At 36.0% G+C, this 22,815-nt stretch overlaps 1 protein-coding gene across 1 annotated transcript in view; it reads right to left on the bottom strand.

Annotated features, from left to right (window-relative positions):
- The window catches only part of LOC113096652 (Fc receptor-like protein 5), a 223,646-nt gene that overhangs the window by 94,584 nt on the left and 106,247 nt on the right, over nt 1–22,815 (bottom strand). The window lies entirely within an intron of this gene.

Genomic DNA, 22,815 nt, shown 5'->3' with positions numbered 1-22,815 from the left:
ACGACTTATTTTTCTCGTTATCTCGACATAACGAAGTTCGTTTTCTCGTTATAACGACTTATTTTTCTCGTTATCTCGACATAACGAAAGTTTGTTTTCTCGTTATAATGACATGACAGTTTTACTGTTGCTATAGTAACGAACTCAACTTTGACAGGCATCTGATGGACAACCATGCAGGCGCTCTTACTGTAGCCTATATTTCAGCAAATTTTGCTTCGCCTAGGTAATAACGTCTACAATACTGATTTAAATTAGCCTATGGATTTTACATATACATCACATTTCTCATCAGTATGGTTAACAATAAAGATTAGTAATAAGGAAAAGAAGCACATCAGCCTGCATCGTTTAATCCCGTCCTACTGTAGATAAACAGAATACAGTGATGTCAACCTTGGTTTTGATAAGCAGTTATTTTATGACCCAGAATGCGTTGGTGAAACTCATCTAGCATCTAGCAGGAACTTAATACACAAAATATTCATATTGATTCAAGCATTTAACATTTATGAATTAATTAAATGTCAGTAATGAAGACTGCACAAATTATAGCGATCACGAGGAAGGTCCGCGTACAGTAAAGTGGATAGTGTACAACACCCCATCAGTTATATTCAGGTCTATAGTGCCACCTGCTGGAGCAGTTTTGTAACTTCTTAGAGAAAATTAAGTCATTATAACGAGAAAACGAACTTCGTTATGTCGAGAAAACGAGAAAATTAAGTCGTTATAACGAGAAAACAAGAAGGAAAAATATTATAATGCATGGCCGCTTAGAACTTCCGTACTAAAGTGTTATGAGTCTTAAGAAAAATGTTTTAGACCAAGCCTCATCCTCACCTTTTCAAATGGTTTTGACTGGAATGGTTTTTAAACCAGTTTATTTTATTTAAGTCTTTTCTAAATCACTTATTTGTTCATCAGAGCAGGAGACACTTTATTGCTGGACACTAAGATCATCAGTAATTTCTCCTGTTTCTGGGTTATAGTTATATTAAAATGGGATCTTCTGCAGACATTGCAATAATAAATAAAGAATTTGTGAACTCAGGATGATATTTATTTGTGTGTGTAAATTGTAATTATCAGATGTTTACTGTGTATAAAATGTACTTGGTACGTCAGTCTATATTTGATATCCTATCAGTTTTCTAATGTTAAATAATTTTAAAAGGTGGTTTAACTCCCTCTTGTGGTCATTGTCCTGAAGCTCAGGGGGAAGAAAAATAAATAAACTGTACCATGTGTGCAGATTTGTAAACTGAAGGATGCAAATTGAAAACATGTGCCCACAGTTTAAAATCCATCCCCACTCCACTTAAAAAAAAAAAAAAAAAAAAAAGACAGGCTCATTTTCCCACTCCCCTAGAGTTAAACAGTTGAGTTTCATAGTAATATCATAGTAATATCATAGTGCTCCTGCTACCAGCGGTGTTAAGAAGCCTCATTGTTACAGTCCCGGTCCTGTAGCTTAGAGAGAGATTCACCGTCATCAGAAATCCACTGAACTGCTGATTCACAAACTGCCTTTCCAGCGTCTGCTGAGAGAAATCACTCAAGATTTCAAGACGGATCTGTGTTTCCAGAGCTCAGCTGTCATGGAGCTGCAGGACGCTTAAATATACAGCTGTTTTAAGAGTCACCTCAATGTGTCTATGAAAGATGATTTCCTTTAATCAAATTATCATTTTGTAGTGTCGTTTATTACACTTTCTGTAGGGTTTTATCACAATTGTAGTTTTACTAAAGCTTGTTAAAGGGATCCTATTATGCTTTTTAACTTTTTCAACTTTAGTTAGTTTGTAATGTTGCTGTTCGAGCATAAAAAACATCTGTAAGTTACAAAGTTCAAAGTCCACTTCAAAAGGAGATATTTTATTTTAAAAAGTCACTTTTCAAAAACTACAATGAACGAATGACTCGTTTGGACTACAATGCATATAAATAAATAAATTAAATAAATGCATTTAGCAGACGCTTTTATCCAAAGCGACTTACAGTGCATTCAGGCTAATAGTTTTTACCTAACATACAAACATAGAGGTACATGTATGAAATTGACATTTGTTTTATGCAAAACAACATACAGTTCATTTGAGGTATGCATTTAACCAGACAGGCTGCATGATCACCCATGTCCTGTGACCCTACAGCAGATGTGTGGTTCGGAGAATTATTGAATATCTTTACCTGTAAACCTAAAGAAACACCATTTGTGATTCTTGGGTTTATCAAAAACAATCCACATACTGTACAGTAGTTTGTGTGTCATGTAGATTCAACACAGTTCTTACACTATGCAAACGTTTAGTTTTATCAAAACTCAAATGGAAAGCATTTCTTTTCAGTCCTCCACAGTCACCGGACCTGAACCCAATCGAGATGGTTTAGGGGTGAGCTGGACCGCAGACAGAAGGCAAAAGGGCCAACAAGTGCTAAGCATCTCTCGGGGAACTCCTTCAAGACTGTTGGAAGACCATTTCAGGTGACTACCTCTTGAAGCTCATCAAGAGAACGCCAAGAGTGTGCAAAGCAGTAATCAAAGCAAAAGAAGAACCTACAATATGACATATTTTCAGTTGTTCCACACTTCGAGATATAACTGTATCATCCTTTCTATTACATTAAGCAGTTCTTACATGACCAACTTGTTTATATACAGCAGTCAACATTTGAAGTGTTGTACTAGTTTTAGGTTTTAGGACAACTTTGATGAAAGGTTTTGATCCACTTCAAATGTTGACTAGTGTATATTATACAAATGTTGGCCTTTGTTTATTTTATCTCCTCTCTCTTGCCACATCTTTCTCAGAGCTACTTTAATTAAACCTTTAATTTCTGATTTACTCAAGAGTATGTGTGTTGATATGTGTTTGCTTAAGAACTTGTTTCAGTATCTTCATCATTTCCTCCAACATGAGCAGTCACCCATAAATATTCTGCTATAATTCTCAGTTGGCATATTCGATGCAAACCTTGCAGTACTTCTATTAATATATATTTTCTAGATTCTGATCTTCCACTCAGTATACTTGAAAATGCAGAATATGAATCTGAACAGATCACAACTGTTGTTGGTTGATTTCTTCCCCTCACTGTAAAGCTTTCTGAAAAGAAAAGGTTTCTCCCTGCAAAGCTGTCACAGGAGAGGATCTAAAAGATCACAACATATTCAAGGACTTGGATCTGAATCTCCTCTATCTTAGTAATGAAGCTGATGCTGAGTCATATATTATTAATAAACTGATTATCTTTGGATGGGTTAAATGCAGAGCACAATTCTGGGTCACCATAGTTGGCTGTATGTCACGTCACTTTCACTTTCACTTTTTTAAATTGAGGTATAGATCGGTGTAACTAAGTATTTTTCTTATTCTCATTAAACGCGAAAATTAAATCGTTATTGTATCATATTTAGGTAACCAAAACTCCACAATATTTAACTTATCTCGTTCCGAAAAAAAAAAAAAAAAGATGCGGGGAAATCAAAGGAACAGGATCTGATGGAGATGACAGATGTAAAGCATGAGGTGGTGGGCGGGATTAACATTTCAAAGCATCTGATTGGCTCTAATGTGGCCAATGAAATCATTCCGTGGGTTGGTCAATGGAGACACGCAATCACAGACCGCCGTTTTCCCTTCAGAAATTAAGCAGTGAATAAAAAACTCCCATGTTATCTTAAAAATTAATGATATTGTTTTTAAAGACATGATGGTTCTGTCTGTATCAGTGAAGTCAGCTCCCAAGAAGGTCTGAAAGAAGCCCGTCAGTAAATCAGAGGAGTTATATTTCTATAACTGTTAATTCACAATGTGATGTTTTTCTATATATTTATATGAGACTAGGATAAATCATTTATATATATATATATATATATATATATATATATATATATATATATATATATATATATATATATATATATATTATAGTTTATTGAACATTTTTATAAACAAGGAAAAGTTGACAAAAAAAAAAAAATTCCTCCAAGGCCCAAACGAAGCAAAAATGTAATTTGCTGCAGATGATAATAGTTTTATGGAGATATAATTCTGAAAGCTGATAATGTAAATCAATGAGATCTTTAGAACATAATATTTACATAAATGATATTTAAATACTTATAATGTTGAAAATATAACACAACACAATGATAACTGAGAGAAGAACAAATACAGTTATGTTTGGATAATCAGGTAAATATAAGCTGCTTCAGTCCAGTAAGTGTTTGACTTGAAATATTACTAACACTGTAAAAGTTACTTTTACCTTAAATTCAGTAAAGATTTAACAGCAAAGAGACATTTCTAGAATTAGACTCAAACTCCTTTTACTCCGACGACAGAAAGCATCTAGCATCATAAAAACAGCATGTTGTTGTTTGTGGTATTTAAAGGGTAACTTTCAGTAGCTTCCAGTGAATCTGACACACATGAAGAAACTGGTTTTGGAGTCGATCATGAGCAGGAGCTCTTTCTGTGTGGAGTTAGTTCTCTTGTTCTCCATGTGTTGTGTTCACAATCTAATCTACAGCGCAGGTGAATCAGAGACACTGGATTGAGTGAGAGTGTGAATGTGTGTGTGTTAGTCTTGTGATGGACTCGTGTCCAGTGTGTTTCCAGCCTTCAGCCTGAGACTCCAGCATCCTGTGACTCTGAGCTTTGGAGAAGAGATGATTATTCCTCTGTTACAGCGACTGCCTTTGGGCTTCAGGAGATTTAACTGTCAAACACACACACATACAACATTTATATTCAGCTCAATTTGACACTTTCTGTTCTGCTTCCACTGCAGGTATTGATTTATGAATCAAATAATATTTACAGACAAATATGGATCTATATAACAGATATAAAAGACAGAGTAAAGGTTTGTCTGAATGTGAATTGTTTGGGCAAAAGACATTGGGTCTCATTCATGAAACACGAGCAGAAAATATTTGTCAAATATCAAATGTGAATCAATTCTTATTTGTTCAACATTAAAAACAACTGTGATGTATTTCAGTGGAAAGTTAACGTAGTCTAGCTGAAGTGATGGTGATTTGTAAATACTCTTGAATGCATAAAGTCATCATATATCAGCCTCTGATTGGTTTTATGAATCTGTTGCATGACTGGTAATCTTGTGTTGACTGAGTGACAGCACAATAAACTGAAGCTCGCTCGTTGTGAAAGCTTGTTAATTACTCACTGTTTTACCATTTTAATTAAGATCATTTTTAATAATCTTAGTGTTTTAACATGTCACGTGTTCACAGTCAGCCTGTTTAACGTTACCCCCCAAAACATGTTATGAGTACATCTCTTCTTTTTAACATGGTTTATAATGTTGATTGAGAGATATGACTTTTAATATTCAGACATTACAGAGAAGTCATGATAATAACTGACTGTTAAAACACACGTGTTACATTGTGTCATGTTCTGGATCTGTTTCTAAAGTCTGTACAGACTGATGTCTCTAATGTCTATCTGTTTTCTATTATTATTATTATTTTATTATTGTGTAAGATCTTGCTCAGAGAATTGATCCTGGTAGCTGGACTGAGAAGATGATATTGTGGTGAATAATATATTGCATAATTAAATATTTCAATGAAATATGATTGCTCGTAATCTGCATTTCATAAACAAGACGTGATAAAGAGGACAGCAGCTGATGTTTCATGTATCACTAATGTTACCTTGTGTTGATTATTATCATTTTTGTAGATTATATTTAGTTGATTATATCTTGTGACGCCAGATCTGTGGAAATGACTGGGATTTTTCTGCTTGTGATAAAGTGGCCTTTGTTTTTACACAATGTCCAATCTTTCCTGTTTTTAAGCGATAACTATTTCTGTAAACCCAGCAGTGATTCTGTTCTCCGTTTACTATTTCATTGAAGCTGAAGAATTGAATAGAGTGATAGAGAAACAACTGAGAAAAGAGGAGAGAGAATCAGGTGTATTCATCACAATCTGTGCTTTACATATTTATCAGGAAAAGTCATGTCTATAATTTGTTATTTATATTCAGATTTCTTGCATTGTTTTTGTTTTATTGAGGAGTTATTATATTATGATACTTAGACACAATAATTACTCAACATCTCTAGGAACACGGTTTAATTGCAATAAAGAAAGTCGTATTTGGGTGAAATAAACCTTTAATAAAAACCTCTAAAACTCTTAAATTGTTAAAACCGGCTGAAAATACTGCCTTGGTGCACTTTCATCGGTTCTCCAGATCTAGGGTCCTGGAAATGTGTTCCTGGGACTGCGGTTCTCCGACTCGGTACGAGACACTGTCACAAAAACACTAGGGTCCTAGAACTGTGCTCCTTCAAATGTGTTCCTGAAAGTGTGGTCTCTGGTATTGCAGACAGATAATATTGAGTTTTCAGAAATCTTTGTTTTGTGCACAAATTGCTCATAATTTACTGGTATATTTACTCAGGTTTGATGAATGAGGGCCATTGAGATGAGAGAGACGGATCAGACAGAAGTGTTACCTCTCGCTCTGTTGCATTTGTAAAGCAGCACGACTGTCACCAGCAGATACGGACAAGCTGTCAGAAGAAAACTGAGGATGATGATGACAGAAATCTGATCTGAAGATGACACTGAAAAACAGAGACACAGGCACATTATTGAGAACATTACAGAGCTCCTTAAGACTTTCAGCAAGTTTACTGGGGAAAACAAATCTATATATCTCCCATGTCATATTTATCTCACCACGCTGTCCCATTGCTCTGTATAATTTAACTTTTGAATTATTATTCTGTCATCAACTGCTGAAACTCACAGAGCTGGGAGTAAGTCTCGAGTCTTAACCTTCAAGTCTCGAGCAAGTTCAAGTCAATTCTTGTGAGAATCAAGTAAATTCAAGTCATACACATGTTTGATGATTTAACTGAATTTATATATTAACTTAAAACTACCGTAGTTATGGACTATGGGAGCTTTATTTGCAACAAAACAAAATTGCAACATGCATTTCTACTCAAAAAGTGTTCATACAATAAAAATCTGAAATAAATAAAAATTAAACTACATAGCCTAAGATGGAAATGTAACTGAAATTAGTCCAACATAAAAGCATGAAAAGTACATTTAGGTACAGCTGTTTCATTATGCCTCAAACATTGAAGAAAACCATGAAAAAGTATTAAAAAGTTCAGCTGGTTTCTATGTCACCAAATGACATTCTTCAAACAGACATGGCCTTTATGAGACATGAACACATCATTAAGGGGATACTCCACACCAAAATTAAAATGTTGGTATTAATCACTTTCTCTCATCTCGTTCCAAACTTGTAAAAGCTTTGTTTGTCTTTGGAACACAATTTAAGATATTTTGGATGAAAACCGGGACGCTTGTGACTGTCCAAAAGACTGTAAATAACAGAGTCAAGGTCCAGAAAAGAATGAAAGACATCACCAGAACAGATCTGCCATCAGTGAGTCAACCGTAACGTTATGAAGCGACGAGGATACTGTTTGTACACCAAGAAAACAAAAATAACTTTATTCAACAAGTCGTCTCCTCTGTGTCTCTACACTTCAGCGTAGCAGCATTTTGGAGAATATGAACTCAAACTGTGTCGCTCTTCTGTGTCAGCTAACATTGCAATGATGTGCTGTTTTCTTTTAAATCAAAGTGTAAATACACACAGAAAACGTATCCTTGACGCACGGCTGAAACAGAAGAGTGTACGCCGTTTGAGTTGAGCGGATATTCTACAAAACGGTGCTCAAGCCTCTCTGTCTTCATCCAAAATATATTAAATTGTGTTCTGAAGAAAAACTGAGCTTAACAGGTTTGGAACGTCATGGGGGAAAGTGATTAATGATACTTTTCATTTTTGGGGAGTTTCCCTTTAAGTTTGATCTTTCCTTTTTAAAGGGGGGGTGAAATGCTCGTTTTCACTCAATATCCTGTTAATCTTGAGTACCTATAGAGTAGTACTGCATCCTTCATAACTCCAAAAAGTATTTAGTTTTATTATATTTATAAGAGAAAAATAGTCTGTGCCGATTTTTTTCGGAAAAACACGACCGGCTGGAGGCGTGACGTGTGGGCGGAGCTAAAGAATCACGAGCGCGAGTAGGCTTTTGCGTTGAGAGCGTTTGGAAGTTGTGACATTACCCTGAGGAAAAAAACATCCAAAACAAACCATGGCTAACAGTCAGATTCAGCCGTATATTTATGATCCAGAATCAGATCCAGAGGCTGAAATTTAACAAGAGCAGCATCAGCAACAACGTCTCTATGTGGTATGTACTGAAACTGTATATATTTGCTTAGCGGTTTTTGAAAATGACTAAGTTCCACTTTATGTCGTCTTTTTTTTTTCTTTAAAGGTGTACAAGGTTTACTTGATGTGCTTACGCGCCGATAGCTAAGTTAACAACACAGAGATATTTGAAGCAGTTTTACTCACCGCCTGCGGTTCCAACACACGATCGTGACCCTTTTTCGTTGGGACTGCATTATCCTTAAGAAATAAACGATGTGCAAACCCGTCGTCAAACTGGGCCTTGTTTGTAAAACAAGCATCTTCGAAATGCAGGGAACAAACACAAACACTTGCACAACTCCGTTGATGCTCTGTAAAAATAAACTCCATCCACTGGTCCCTTAATGCTGTTTTTTTTTGGTAATCTGTGCAGGGTTGTCTTGCCCTGGCAACCAAAAACACACTTCTTTTGTGACATTTCGCGACGCTCTCGCTCTGATCAGTGAATGTCTGTGCTCTCTCTGCTCTGCTATACGGGAGCGCGTGCTCTTCCGGCAGGTGTCCTCAGGACCCATATAAGGAAATTCCGCTCCATCTAACGTCACACAGAGCCATACTCGAAAAAAACTTTCCGAAACTTGTGACAAACCGGAAGGAGTATTTTTGGAACAGAAATACTCCTTCAAACGTACAACTTAATTTTTGAAACTTTGTCCATGTTTAGCATGGGAATCCAACTCTTTAACAGTGTAAAAAACTCAGTATGCATGAAATAGCATTACATCCCCCCTTTAACAAAAGAATAAGAAATATGAATAATTGAATCACACAAACCTTGCACCTGTTTATAATGTACATTATTCATCTCTGTGTGAGTGTGTGCATGTGAACCAAATTCTCAATAAAACAGTTTTCACTGGTATATTTTTTGTTTCTGTTAAGACAACGAGATTATATGAAATATGAAATAGTGACTGAAAGCGGCCCATTAAGACTGCTAGCTCTCCGTCAGATGTTAATCTGCACATAAATCCTGATACATAATCATGATGATGTTATTGTATATGTAAAATATATTTGGATGTAAAATAGAGTTAGAAGTGACAGAATATCTGGCTTAATGTAAAGCGCTGCTCCTCTCTGCTGAGTCACTTGTTTGGTTTCAGTGCGTTCAAAAACAAACACATTTATTGAACAAAAGACGCTAACACAATAAATACATTAAATTACTTGTAGTTATTTCAGGTCATTTAACTCAAGTCAGAGTCAAGTCTCAAGTCATGAATATCAAATCAGAGTCAAGTCTTTTATGAATATCTGTCAAGTCTCAAGTCCTAAAGTTTGTGTCTTAAGTCTGACTCCAGTCTCCCATCTCTGTAAACTCATGTCATTCAAACATGTGACTGATGTCTTTTGTGGAAGAAGGATGTTTCACTTTTCATTGGATAGAAAATAAAATAAAGTCTTCTTTTGTGTTCCATAGAAGGAAATACATCATTGAAATACCATGATAATCCATGTATCATTCGATCATTATTTTTTAAATTTAATATTGAAAGTAGAAAAAAAAAAGTGTAAAAATGAGAATTCAACTTAAATTTCAGTTTTTCGTTCATGTTTGGAAAAATGAATAAACAGCTTGAATATTGTATTTCTACATGTGGGCGGGAATGAAACGGCCCTTTCTGCTGATTGGTCAGCTGAAGATCAAACCGTGACATCATCAGTTCTTCTGCGGTGTCATGCAGCAGAATAAAAGTCCTCCTCTGCTGCAGTTTTACAGATTAATAACCCATTTTATTGCAACTATTTTTCATATTTTTCTCATCAAACAGACTAATATCTTACCTATCTATCATATAATAATACTATGCATCGTATATTCCAAGAATTCTGGAGGTATACTGAGGGTTCGGTGAGAAACAAACCTAAATGGCAAGTTATTATAGACTTTTTAATGAAAATATTGTGTTTCAGTGTGAGTGCAGCAGCTCACGCTACACACAAGTGCATATCCTTTTGAGATATCAATTATAATCAATTTTAATAAAACAAGACTACATTATAAAACTCTAAAAGTAGGCTATTTAATGTCTGTTGTTCTCCAGTTGTCAGTCAAATTGATATAATAGGTCTATATACCCAAGATAATTTAATATTCTTTCCTTTTTTTGTCTTAGTTTTCAAAATATTTATTTTCTGACAAATTATTGAATTGATTTCTTAATTGAACAAACAAGACTTACTGGATGAGCAGACAACTGTTATATATATCCTGCTATGCCCAGCTGATTTATATCTACACAGAAGAAAGCCCTGTCTAGACTCTGACTCAGTATGAGTTGTGTCGAGTTATTCACTAGTCTGTTTGTTTGATGAAAAAATTAAATGTAGTTGCAATAAATGCGTTAAGAATCTGTAAAACTGCAGCAGAGGAGGACTTTTATTCTGCTGCATGACACTGCAGAAGAACTGATGATGTCACGGTTTGATCTTCAGCTGACCAATCAGCAGAAAGGGGCGTTTAATTCCCACCCACATGTAGAAATCAAATATTTAAGCTGTTTTTTCATGTTTCTATCCCTGAACAAAATGTGAAAATTTAAGCTGAATTTTTGTTCTACATTTCTGAAGAAAAAAATAAAAAAATGTAAAAGGAGCTTTTTTCTTATTTACTACTTTCAATACTAAAGAAAAAAAAAAAAGATTGAATGAACTTTTTGAATGAATATTTGATCTCTACACGTGGGCGGGAATGAAACGCCCCTCTCCGATGATTGGTCAACCGAACATTACAACATAATAACAGTCCTAAAAACATAATAAGAGTCCTACGCTTCTGCGGATTCTTAGCGTGTTTATTTCTAGTATATTTTCTCTTTCTCTTCATTAAACGATTGATCTTAGCGTTTAAGAGTGTTTTCTGCGAGTCATTTTGCGATCGTTTGCTATTGTTTCACGTGCATTTCCCAACAATGTACTTAACATAATCGCACGTAGCCTTGCTTTAAGTGCTACTTAGGAGTCGCTATCCGTTTCTCAAGTGCTGAAATATCACCTTAGAATAGTTCGTAGTACACTCTTGGTTATTAAAATGTTTACCTAATGCTGTGTTCCAGACAATTATTATATTATATTATATTATATTATATTATATTATATTATATTATATTATATTATATTATATTATATTATATTATGTTATGTTATGTTATATTATATTGCATTGCACTATATGTATAATATTATACTTTACGTAATAATAATAATAATAATAATTATATATATATATATATATATATATATATATATATATATATATATATATATATATATATATATATATATATATATATATATATATATATATGTTAGAAAGCGAGAGAGAGAGAGAGACATTATTTCAGGGTCCAATAGGTTGCTAGTAGTCAGCAAGTAATTGACAGATTGTCAATGTATAATTTTGAAGTATATTTCGTACATCGGTGGATTTCACTGTGGTGGTATTGCAGGTGGGCCGCCAATTACTATTAAAATAAATAATAATTTTGTTAATATATGTTAAAATGTCTAAGTCATAACATAAATATTTTCATATATATAATTCAATAACAAAAAATAAACATTAAACTGTAACTATGCTTCCACTATTCGAGCTCGCTGATTGGTTTAACCCTTGTGCACTGTTCGATTTCTGTGTTCACCCTTTATGGAGCGGGTCAAATTGACCCTAATTGGATTCAATACAATTCCTCAAAAATCACACTATGAAAAACAACAAAGATTCAGGTACAAACCGTAAACTTTTATTATCAACATTTGTCAAATATTCCCCCAAAAATATATCTGAAGGTATGATTTAATGAAAATGTTTTTTAACCATTTTTAAAGATGTTTTGTTTTGACAAAATTTGAAAATAAACAGTATGACGACTTGTTTTGCATATACATTTTTACTTAGAACATCATAACTGAACAATTAAATGTAGCTGTATAATGAAAATATTAATTTTTCTTAAGTTGGCTGTTTTATAAACTCATTTCATAAAGTCAAGAAGTTACTTTTGACATGATGAGCACACAGCAAGTGTGTGCTTTTGGCATTTTAATTTCTTGCACTTCACACATATGGTGCTGTTTTTGCTGTCGTGCTTGGATGGGCACACCTCACATCTCTTCCATTTTTTTTTTCCTATAATCTCCTGTTCACTCCTTTATTTTCTGTGGGTCTGACTACAGATGCACGTTTGTGCCCTCCATGTTCTGAATCTCTTTGGCTAGCTCAGGTTTGTCATTTGTAATTTGCCATTAATTTTGAACACAATGATTTAGCTTTTTCAAGTGTGTTTGGTTAGGGTTAGAGCACTTTCAGATACACTTACACTTTAGAACTGGAGCTGATGCCTGACATACATTAAATATTTTTTTATTTTTATTTTGTGTCTGTACAGTTTCTTTTGAATGGCTGTCTATGAGGGTCAAACTGACCAATGAACATCACAAATGTAAAATTAATTTTGCAACAACAACAGCATGTTGAATCTTTGCATGCATGTCCATGATTATAAATGAGAAAAAGTCACAAAATATCAATAAAAGAAAAAAGGTTTAATATTATTTCAGGTAGCTTGAAAAAATAAATGATAGGTAATTTTTACCATCTGTGGATTACAAAATATTTTTCTGTATTGAAATAAGTGTGGAAATCCTCATTTTTTAGCTTCATAAAGTAGTAAATAATAAAATAACAAAATATAACCAAGAAATGTTATTATTTTGGTTCAGTACAGTTTCCTTCGAGCGTTAAAATATGCGGGTCAAATTGACCCGCGAACATCACGAACGTAATAGTAATTTTGTTTGTATATGTCAAAAAAACACCAGCATGTTGAAACTTTGCATGCATGTTCCTGATGATAAATGAGAAAAAGTCACAAAATATCAAGAAAAAAAACATAGGTTAACCAGTATTTCCAACAACTAGAAAATCCAAACGGGTCAAATTGACCCACAACATAACACAAGGGTTAAGAATAAACCACCAATTAATATTTTTGCTGCTTATGCTACAGAACAACAAATTCAAATGTGCATAAATGGCTGTCAACATGTTCCCTCCTGACTGCTTGCTCCACTGACTGTCGACCCGCTGTCGAGCTCTGCCTGGATCTGGTTTTCCCGTTTTGCTGAGCGGTGCCAGCCCGAGTTATTTTCGGTTCATTGCCAGTTCATTCTAGGGCTGTGCGATTAATAGAAATAGTCATAAAGTCACGATTTGAGCATGCGCGATTTCTAAATTTATAGCACGTTTTTCCGCGGCCCTGACCTCCCGCATTATGCTATCTGATCCAAAAGCACGAGAACAGAACAGACTGGGCATATGCCTGTAACTCCAGGTTCACACACTGTCTGTGATGCGCCTTTTTTCAGAGCCCATGTTAACGGATCGTTCACACTGCACGCCGTAAAATGCTAGAAAGAAAAATGTGTGTAATTAATTTATATCTAGTACATGAGCATAGAGAGTGTTGTGAGTGCACAGGACGCAGTTTAAGTAAGAGGAGACTCGCGAGAGCAGCGTGTAGCACGTCTGGTTTTGTGACAGAGCAAAGGAAATCTGCGTGCAAACAGATAGATTCGCGCTCGTGCATTATTTTAATGTGCTTTCGCGTTACATTAATGCGCTCATGTTGCTGCTTCTGCACCGCTTACACATAGACGCACTGCAAACAGAATACGTCCAAACCTGTATAATGTTTAACAAATCTATTTCAACACCTGAGGCACTGCTACAATTAATGAGCTCTATGAACAATGCATGGCAAAAAAGAAAAGAAAAACAGGCCCTGGACACGGGAATTATTTATTTATATTTTTGCCATTAGTCTAGAAATTTTGTTACACCTTTACTATAGTGATTTTTTTTTACTTAAATCGAAATCGCTAAATTGATCAAATTGTTTTTTGTTTTTTTTTGTCCATATCGCACAGCCCCAGTTCTTTCAATAAATACAATTAATTTCTGAGTACTAAGTTATTAACCCAACAATAGCGGGGTCAGTTATTTTTTTTTTTTTTTTTGCAGTGGGCCACGCAAACATATGTGTTTGGTTGTGTGGGCAGCGAGTTGAAAAAGGTTGGGAACCACTGTCGTACATTATTTTATTCATTTTGTTTTTTGTTCAGTCATTAAATTTAGATGTGTATTTCTATTTTTCTGCCTTTTTAAATAATTGTTCATTTATAAAATCATTTAAAACAACAACAAAAACGAGTAAAAAAATACAATAAATTACAATCAAATCCTTAAATTACTTATATTATTGCACTTGAATCAAGTTAAAGGTTTACTCTGCTGATTGTCCTGCTGGTGACTGCATAAATCTATCTTCTTACGATGCACGTTATTACTCGTTTTTTTATAAATTAAATAATTAAAAAAGAAAAGAAAAGAAAGTGACGTGACGTGACATACAGCCAAGTATGGTGAGCCATACTCAGAATTCGTGCTCTGCTTTTAACCCATCCAAAGTGCACACACACAGAGCAGTGAACACACACACACACACACACACACACACGGAGCAGTGAGCATCATTTATGCTGCGGCGCCCGGGGAGCAGTTTGGGGTTCGGTGCCTTGCTCAAGAACACCTCAGTCGTGGTATGTCAATAACTTGCTGACGTGCACGAAAACCAGCCATGTATTGGACCTGGAAATCACCCCCCTCTCTCTCTCTCTCTCTCTCTCTCTCTCTCTCTCTGTCTTTCGCTCCTCTCTCTCTCACTTCCGGTGTGCCTGTTGGGCGTGCGCGTGGCAGAGTGGTGCGGGTGTGAATTGGAGACTGTGAGTGAATCTCCATTTTTTTCCTTGCTTTGGGCTACTGTTAATTAATTGTTGGTGATTTATTTTCTTTTTGTTGGGCCGCGTGCTGCCGTGTTCTTTTAGCGGCCAGTATGACGGCCCCACAGTCGCAGTTTTTGAGTAAACTCACGCGGCGCCACGGCGTCCGCAGTGAGCGTGGAAGACTGTTGTCTAGCTGTAGGAGAAGTTATAGGACATGAGAACATCATGTCAGCTTCTAAAATGAATAGTGCTATAGTTATTTTTCTTAACTCTGTAGAAAAAGCAAATGAGTTGGTTGAGACTGGAATTGTTGTTGACAATCTTTTTACTCCAGTCCTTCCACTTTCCATACCGTCCAAAAAAGTGCTGCTGTCAAATGTTCCCCCTTTCATAAGTGATGAAACATTAGTGAGAATAATGTCTCGATATGGCAAATTGGTGTCACCTATTAAGATGATACCAATTGGTTGCGGTTCGCCTCTCTTAAAACATGTGGTGTCATTTAGACGTTTCGTTTACATGATTTTAAAAGATGACAAGGAGCTCGATCTATCACTGCATCTTAAAGCCGATGATTTTGACTATGTTGTCTATGTTACAACGGACAAAATAAAATGTTTTAATTGCGGGGAGACGAGTCACTTGGTTCGCGCTTGCCCTGTTAAAAATAAAGAAAACGACTCGGCGAATGATGTTACAGCAGGCGAGCCTGTTGAGGCTGGGCCGCCTGTGGCAGAAACAGGTGCAGTGGAGGAGAAAACTATTGTGGATTCGTCTGAGAGTGAGGGCGCAGCGAATGTGATTCAGGAAACTGATCCCAAAGATGCGGATGATGTAAATACATCGGCCACTGCGAGTGCTGAAACCTTGAATGTTCAGTCTCGTAAGTCTGCTTTTAAGACGGACAAGAGACAAAGCGATAGCGCGGTCAACGTTTGGCAGCCCGTTTTGGTTGGTGATGGCATTGAAATGGAGACGGGACAAAGTGAATTCAAAGTTCCATCTAAAAGAAAAAAATCTGTTGAGTTTCAAGCCGTTAAGGCTAAGAAAGTAGATGTAGAGGAGGTTTATGGTGAAGACGGAATAGAAAGTGGCAGTGAGTCTTCCGATTCCAGCGTCAGTTTACCTCAGAGTGATTTTTCTAGCCGAAGTTATGAAGTGGATGACATTAAGCTTTTTCTCAGAGCCACCAAAAATAAGAGAGGGGTGCGTGTTGATGAGTATTTTCCTGACATTAAGCAGTTTGTTGGTAAAACTAAGTCTTTTATGTCAGAGGGGTTGTTTGCCAACAAAGAGGTGTATCGTTTAAAGAAGATTGTGAGAAAATTCACTTCTGATGATGCCAATGAAGAGTCTGAGAAAGCCTAACAGCTTCGTTATTGATGTTGGTGTGTGTGGAGTGTTTCTTGTTTTCATCTTTATCTTCTTTTGTAAAAATGAGTGAAGTAAATATTGCAACGCTGAATGTAAATGGTGCAAGAGAAATGAAAAAAAGAGCAGAAATATTTGAGCTAGTTAAACAGAGGAGAATTGATGTTGTTATGCTGCAAGAAACACACAGTGACCTAAAGAATGCTGCTGACTGGGCAGGGGAGTGGGGGGGGGGGTCTCAGTTTTGAGCCACAAAACCTCACTTAGTGGAGGGGTGGCGATTCTTTTTGCTAAAACTTTCAGTCCACATTCTTATCAGGTTGAGGAAATAGTTAAAGGTAGGCTTTTAAAAGTAAGAGCTACTTTTGAACAGTTTGTTTTAGTTTTTATTTGTGTGTATATTACAACTTCAGCAGTAGAAAGAATTATTTTTCTGAATATATTGTCCTCTGTTTTTACAAAAATGCTGTGGGGAGGAACATTTATTCTTGGGTGGTGATTTTAATTGTACGTTGTCAAATTTGGACAGGAATCATGTTGAACCACATTTACCCTCTCAAAATTTATTAACCCAGCTTGTTAAGACACACGATTTGTGTGACATCTGGAGACAATTTCACGAGAAACAAAGACAATATACTTGGACTCATATTCGTGACAGTGTGATTTCTCTGGCTAGACTTGATCGATTTTATGTTTTTAAGCATCATTGTAATATTGTAAGAAGATGTTTAATTACGCCACTGAGTTTCTCTGATCACAGTATGGTGCAGTGTTCTGTTTTTCTAAATTCTATTAAACCAAGGAGTGCATACTGGCAGCTGAACACCAATTTGTTAAGTGACACATATTTTAAGAGCATGTTTAAATTGTTTTGGGAGGATTTCAGAACTACAAAGAGTACTTTTAAATCTTTACGGCAGTGGTGGGATTTTGGAAAAGCCCAAATAAAACAATTTTGTTTACAATACACTCAAAACGTCACTAGAGAGATAACTTTGAGTATGAACACCTTGGAGGCTGACATTTTAAAACTTCAAGAACTGGCTGAGACAACTGGTGCCCGAAGTTATTTGTACTCTCTTTTAAATAAAAAGACACAGTTGGCTGATTTGCTGGGTGGCAAAACACAGGGGGCCCTGGTCAGGTCTCGGTTCCAGAGTTTGGACCAGATGGATGCTCCATCAAAGTTCTTCTTCAATTTGGAGAAGAAGAATGGGCAGAGCAGGGCCATCCATGCCTTGCGCTCCGAATCTGGGGGTTTATTAACTGACCCTGCTGACATTCGCAAGAGAGCAGTTACTTTTTATGAGAACTTGTATAGGAATGAACTTGGAGCCAGATACAGGGGTGAAAGTGAGTTTTTTGATGACTTACCCCAGGTATCAGAGGAAGCCAACACTGAAATCTCGGGTGCTTTGAGCACAGGAGAGCTGTATAAGGCTTTCCAAAAAATGGAGTCTGGAAAAGCACCGGGAATTGACGGTTTGCCAGTTGATTTTTACAAATCTTTCTGGTCAGATCTGAAAGAGGACCTTTTGGAGGTGTTGAATGAAAGCCTGGCTGAAGGTCAGCTGCCTGTGAGCTGCCGTAGAGCAGTACTAACCCTCCTGCCTAAGAAGGGCGACCTTACAGAGATTAAGTGTTGGCGGCCAGTATCACTACTCTGTAGTGATTATAAACTGCTCTCTAAAACCTTGGCCAACAGGCTAGCAGGAGTGATGGATAGTGTCATCCATCCTGACCAGACTTACTGTGTTCCCCGTAGATCAGTATTTGATAATATTTCATTGGTTCGTGATGTTTTGGAAGTCTCCAAGTTGTTAAATTTAGACTGTGGGTTAATCTCTTTAGACCAAGAGAAAGCTTTTGATCGTGTTGAGCATTGCTACTTGTGGAGGGTTTTAGAGGCTTTTGGGTTTTGTCAGAATTTTATAAATTGTATTAAAGTTCTTTATAGTGACGTGGAGAGTATTCTTAAGGTGAACGGTGGTTTATGTGCTCCTTTTAGTGTTCATAGAGGTATTAGACAGGGGTGTTCGTTGTCTGGTATGCTTTATTCTTTGGCAATAGAACCACTCTTACAGCAAATAAGAGCCAAACTCCATGGTATATGTTTGCCAAACTGTAAGAAAAATCTTATATTGTCAGCATATGCTGATGATGTAATAGTTATGATTACCAGGCAAAGTGATATTCAGGTCCTGTTAAGATTACTTAGAACATTTAAAGGTTTATCTTCTGCAAGAATAAACTGGGGTAAAAGTGAGTCTTTATTGTTAGGTAAGTGGGCAGATGGGAAGCCAGAACTTCCCGAAGGGTTAAGTTGGGGAAAATTTGGTTTTAAATACTTGGGAGTGTTTTTGGGTGATGAGTCTACAGTACAGAAAAATTGGGAAGGAGTCATTGAAAAAGTTAAAGGTCGTCTAAATAAATGGAAATGTTTAGTGCCGAAGATGTCGTACAGAGGTCGTATTTTAATTATTAATAATTTGGTTGCATCTTCATTGTGGCACAGGTTTGCCTGTGTTGACCCTCCCTCACAACTGTTAACCAAAATCCAGGCTATTTTGATAGATTTTTTCTGGGATAAATTGCATTGGGTCCCACAGAATGTGCTATTCTTGCCAAAAGAAGAGGGTGGACATGGGTTAATACACCTTCAAAGTAGGATAGCAACCTTTCGTTTGCAGTTTGTACAGAAACTACTAGTTGGTTCCGTTGATTTTAAATGGTGTGCTGTTACATACGTAATTTTACAAAACCTTGAGGGTTTAGGACTGGATAGAACTCTTTTTCTAATGGATCCATTGAAACTGAATACTTCTAGCCTGCCAGTGTTTTATAGAAATATTTTTAAAGTTTGGAGTCTTTTCTTTTTTTAAAAAGCAGAAGGTCCACCATCTCTTCATTGGCTACTGGAAGAACCTCTAATGTGTGGAGCACATCTGGATTTGTCTGTCAGTGGACTTTTCCCAGGATTTAGCAAGGCACTCATTAATAGTAAAGTCATCAAATTGGGACAGCTATTGGAAATAGCTGGACCTGATTTTAAGAATGAGGAGGGAACGGCTCAACGTTTGGGATTTAGATCAACGCGTCTGATTGCAAAGCTTTTAGAGAAATGGTCAACAACTCTTAATGCAACAGAAAGGACTCTGCTGACTGAGTATGGCGATGGCCTCTGCAACCCAAATCCTAAAGACTCTTTTCCTTGTTTGTTTTTTTCTTTGAATTTAGAAGGGTTTTCCGGTGTCTTTTTTGAAGTTGTTGATTCCATGTGTGTAGATTTATTTTCATGCACTGGGAAAGTTCTGTATAAATGTTGTGTAATTAATTTTAACAAAAAAATGTTAAATGAGAGAACTGATACTCCATGGCGTGCTTTTTTTAAGTTGAATATGGATAAGAAGCCTGAGTGGAGAGCACTATATAAACCACCGTTGACCAAAAAAACAGGTGATTTGCAGTGGAGAATTCTTCACGGTGCTGTCGCTGTCAATGCTTTTACTTCAATCATAAATCCTGAGATTGATGCTGGTTGTCCTTTTTGCACTGAGAGAGAGACCATCTTTCATACATTTGTGAATTGTGCTAGATTGGAATCTTTATTTTTGTGTTTAGGTAGTATTTTTAAGAATTGTAATGAATCTTTTTCTATGGTGCTATTTATTTTTGGTTGTAAATATGTAAGGAAGAAAAGGTTTATTTGTCAATTGCTGAATTTTATTTTAGGCCAGGCAAAACTGGCCATCTATGTAAGTAGAAAGAAAAAGATGGAACAAAATTTGGAACCGAATGTGGTTACATTGTTTTCAAACATGGTACAAGCAAGAATACTGATAGATTTTAGATACTATAAACATATGGATGATCTTGCTGCTTTTGAGGAAATTTGGTGTTACAATGAAGCTTTGTGCTCTGTTTTCGAAGGTGATTTGGTTTTTACACGTTTGTGAGTTTTTTTTTTATTTTTATAAATGTATGTTGTAATGTAATTGTGTGGTAAATTATATTTGTAATAAAGGATGTTAAAATTCAAATTCTCTCTCTCTCTCTCTCTCTCTCTCTCTCTCTCTCTCTCTCTCTCTCTCTCTATATATATATATATATATATATATATATATATATATATATATATATATATATATATATATATATATATATGTAGCCCTGTACAAAATTTCTATAAGTTACAGAGTATAAAAGATCATTGACAGTGTAATTCACACACACACAAAGAAAAAAGAAAAGTTTATAAATAGAGTTCATGTTAATTTAAATTGGGTAAAAGGCGCATTTCTCTCTCACATCACACACACACACACACAAACGCACGCACACACGCACGCACACACACACACACACAGCAAAAGTGGGTTCCTCGCATAGGTGTAATGGTTTTTATTCTGTAGAAACTGTATATTCTATCGCCCTACACCAAACCTACACCTAACCCTAACCCTCACAGAAAACTTTGTGCATTTTTACTTTCTCAATAAAACTCATTCTGTATGATTTATAAGCGTTTTGAAAAATGGGAGCATCTCTTTTCTTTTTAATGGCAGTTACACTCCTAAATGTAAATGTAAGCTTTTATTGTATTTACTCACCATTAACAGCGAGATTTATTCGTTCACTCTCCTGTGATGAGTTTGGTCTTTTATCTCTCTGTCCTCTACACGTGTACTGACCCTCATCAGATGTAGTTACTGCTCTGATAGTGAGAGTGTCTGTGTTTACAGTGTAACGATCAGACGACTGTAACTTTACACTGTCTTTATACCAATCATATCTCCAGTCAGTGTAAGACTCAATCACACACGTCAGATTGACCGTCTCTCCAGTGAAGACAGGTCTGTCTGGAGTCACAGTCAGTTCAGGTTTGGGTAAGTCTGTTAAGATAAAAACATAGAGTGACTCAAACAGCTAAAAAAAACAGTATACACATATGTACAGTATAATATACTTTTACATTATGAATATTACATAGGCTCTGTCATGTTGTGGTTTGTTCCTGTGGTCAGTTTTGTGCTCTCAGTGTTTTCTGGAGGCTCTGGCTCCGTCTCGTCCTCAGACAAACACCTCTGACTCGTCATAGAAAGCAGAATGAAGCTCCTGCTGAAGGAGAGCTGAACACCTCCAACTACAACCTCATATGAGGAGACACTGAATCTCCATCAACTTCAGCAGACGATCTGAAGACTTCAGCAACTCATTTAACATCATCATCTGGAAGTCACTTCACTCTCTCTGACTTTGTGGAAGATTTTTATTAATAAGATTTTAATCAATCAAGAATAATCAATGTGAATCTAGCCATTTTTGTTGCTAGTTGTTTCTCCATTATAATCCTATAGGTAAAGGATAGAAAGAAAGTTGCCTACGTGCTGGAATGTACAGAACTGATGAGAAACATATGGTCAGACATACAGGGCCTTTCTTTAGAATAAATCAAGCAGGGGGCCTCTCCTCTCCAGGGAGGTATTAAAATTGCAAACATAAGGAAAAGTCTTGACTATTTGGAAACGCCCTGTATAGGGTATATACTGAGATGCTACATAGCATTCGGGAGATCTTCTCACAGAGAATATCTCGGCTTTGCTTCTCTCTGAAATAAAGTCTATCTTCTGGAAACAAAACCCAGAGACTGCGTGATTCCTCAGATGCATGGCAGACAAAAATACACAACACACTGTGCTATGTCCGAACTGATTGCACTGTATTTTACGTATTCACTGTATTTCATGTAAAATCATTTTCTATTTTAAAATGTTTTAAATTCATTTTAAATAAGTAAATTTGTAAATAATTTCCAAAGTTTTAAAATTTATTGTTTTTATTTTTTGTTATTATTTTTCATCATGATTATCTTACTTTCTTTTATGTAAACTACTTTGAATTACCATTGCTTACTAAATGTCTAAATAAACTTGCCTTGCTTTGCCCATATTTGCCATAATTGGATAATTAGCTGTAAATTCGAGGTAGAGGTCTTTTGTTCATCAGCACTCACATCCACACCAAGACAAACACATCTGGGAAAGGAGGGAGGGCTTCACTTCTGCAGCTCTCTGTCTGTCTGTGATGCGATTATCAATGTGTGCTACACTGATGTGCTTTTAACAATTTCCGACCCGACCTGATATTTCTATTATTTATTTATTTTTATTTTTTTGTTTGACAAGAAAAGCTGTGCTCAAACAGATAGGCTACACAGACATAATACATATATTAATTTATTTAAAAAAAAGCTCCCCAGAAAAAAAGGGCACTTAAGAGGAAGAAAAAGGGCAGGTTCTCAAGCCCCGTATGATGTCTTTGTGTGCACGTGCCTCCAAATTACCATCTGCCCCCAAAA

This window comes from Carassius auratus, unplaced genomic scaffold, assembly GCF_003368295.1.
Source record: "Carassius auratus strain Wakin unplaced genomic scaffold, ASM336829v1 scaf_tig00216014, whole genome shotgun sequence".
Taxonomy (NCBI): domain Eukaryota; kingdom Metazoa; phylum Chordata; class Actinopteri; order Cypriniformes; family Cyprinidae; genus Carassius; species Carassius auratus.
This window is presented reverse-complemented; position numbering and strand designations above follow the sequence as displayed.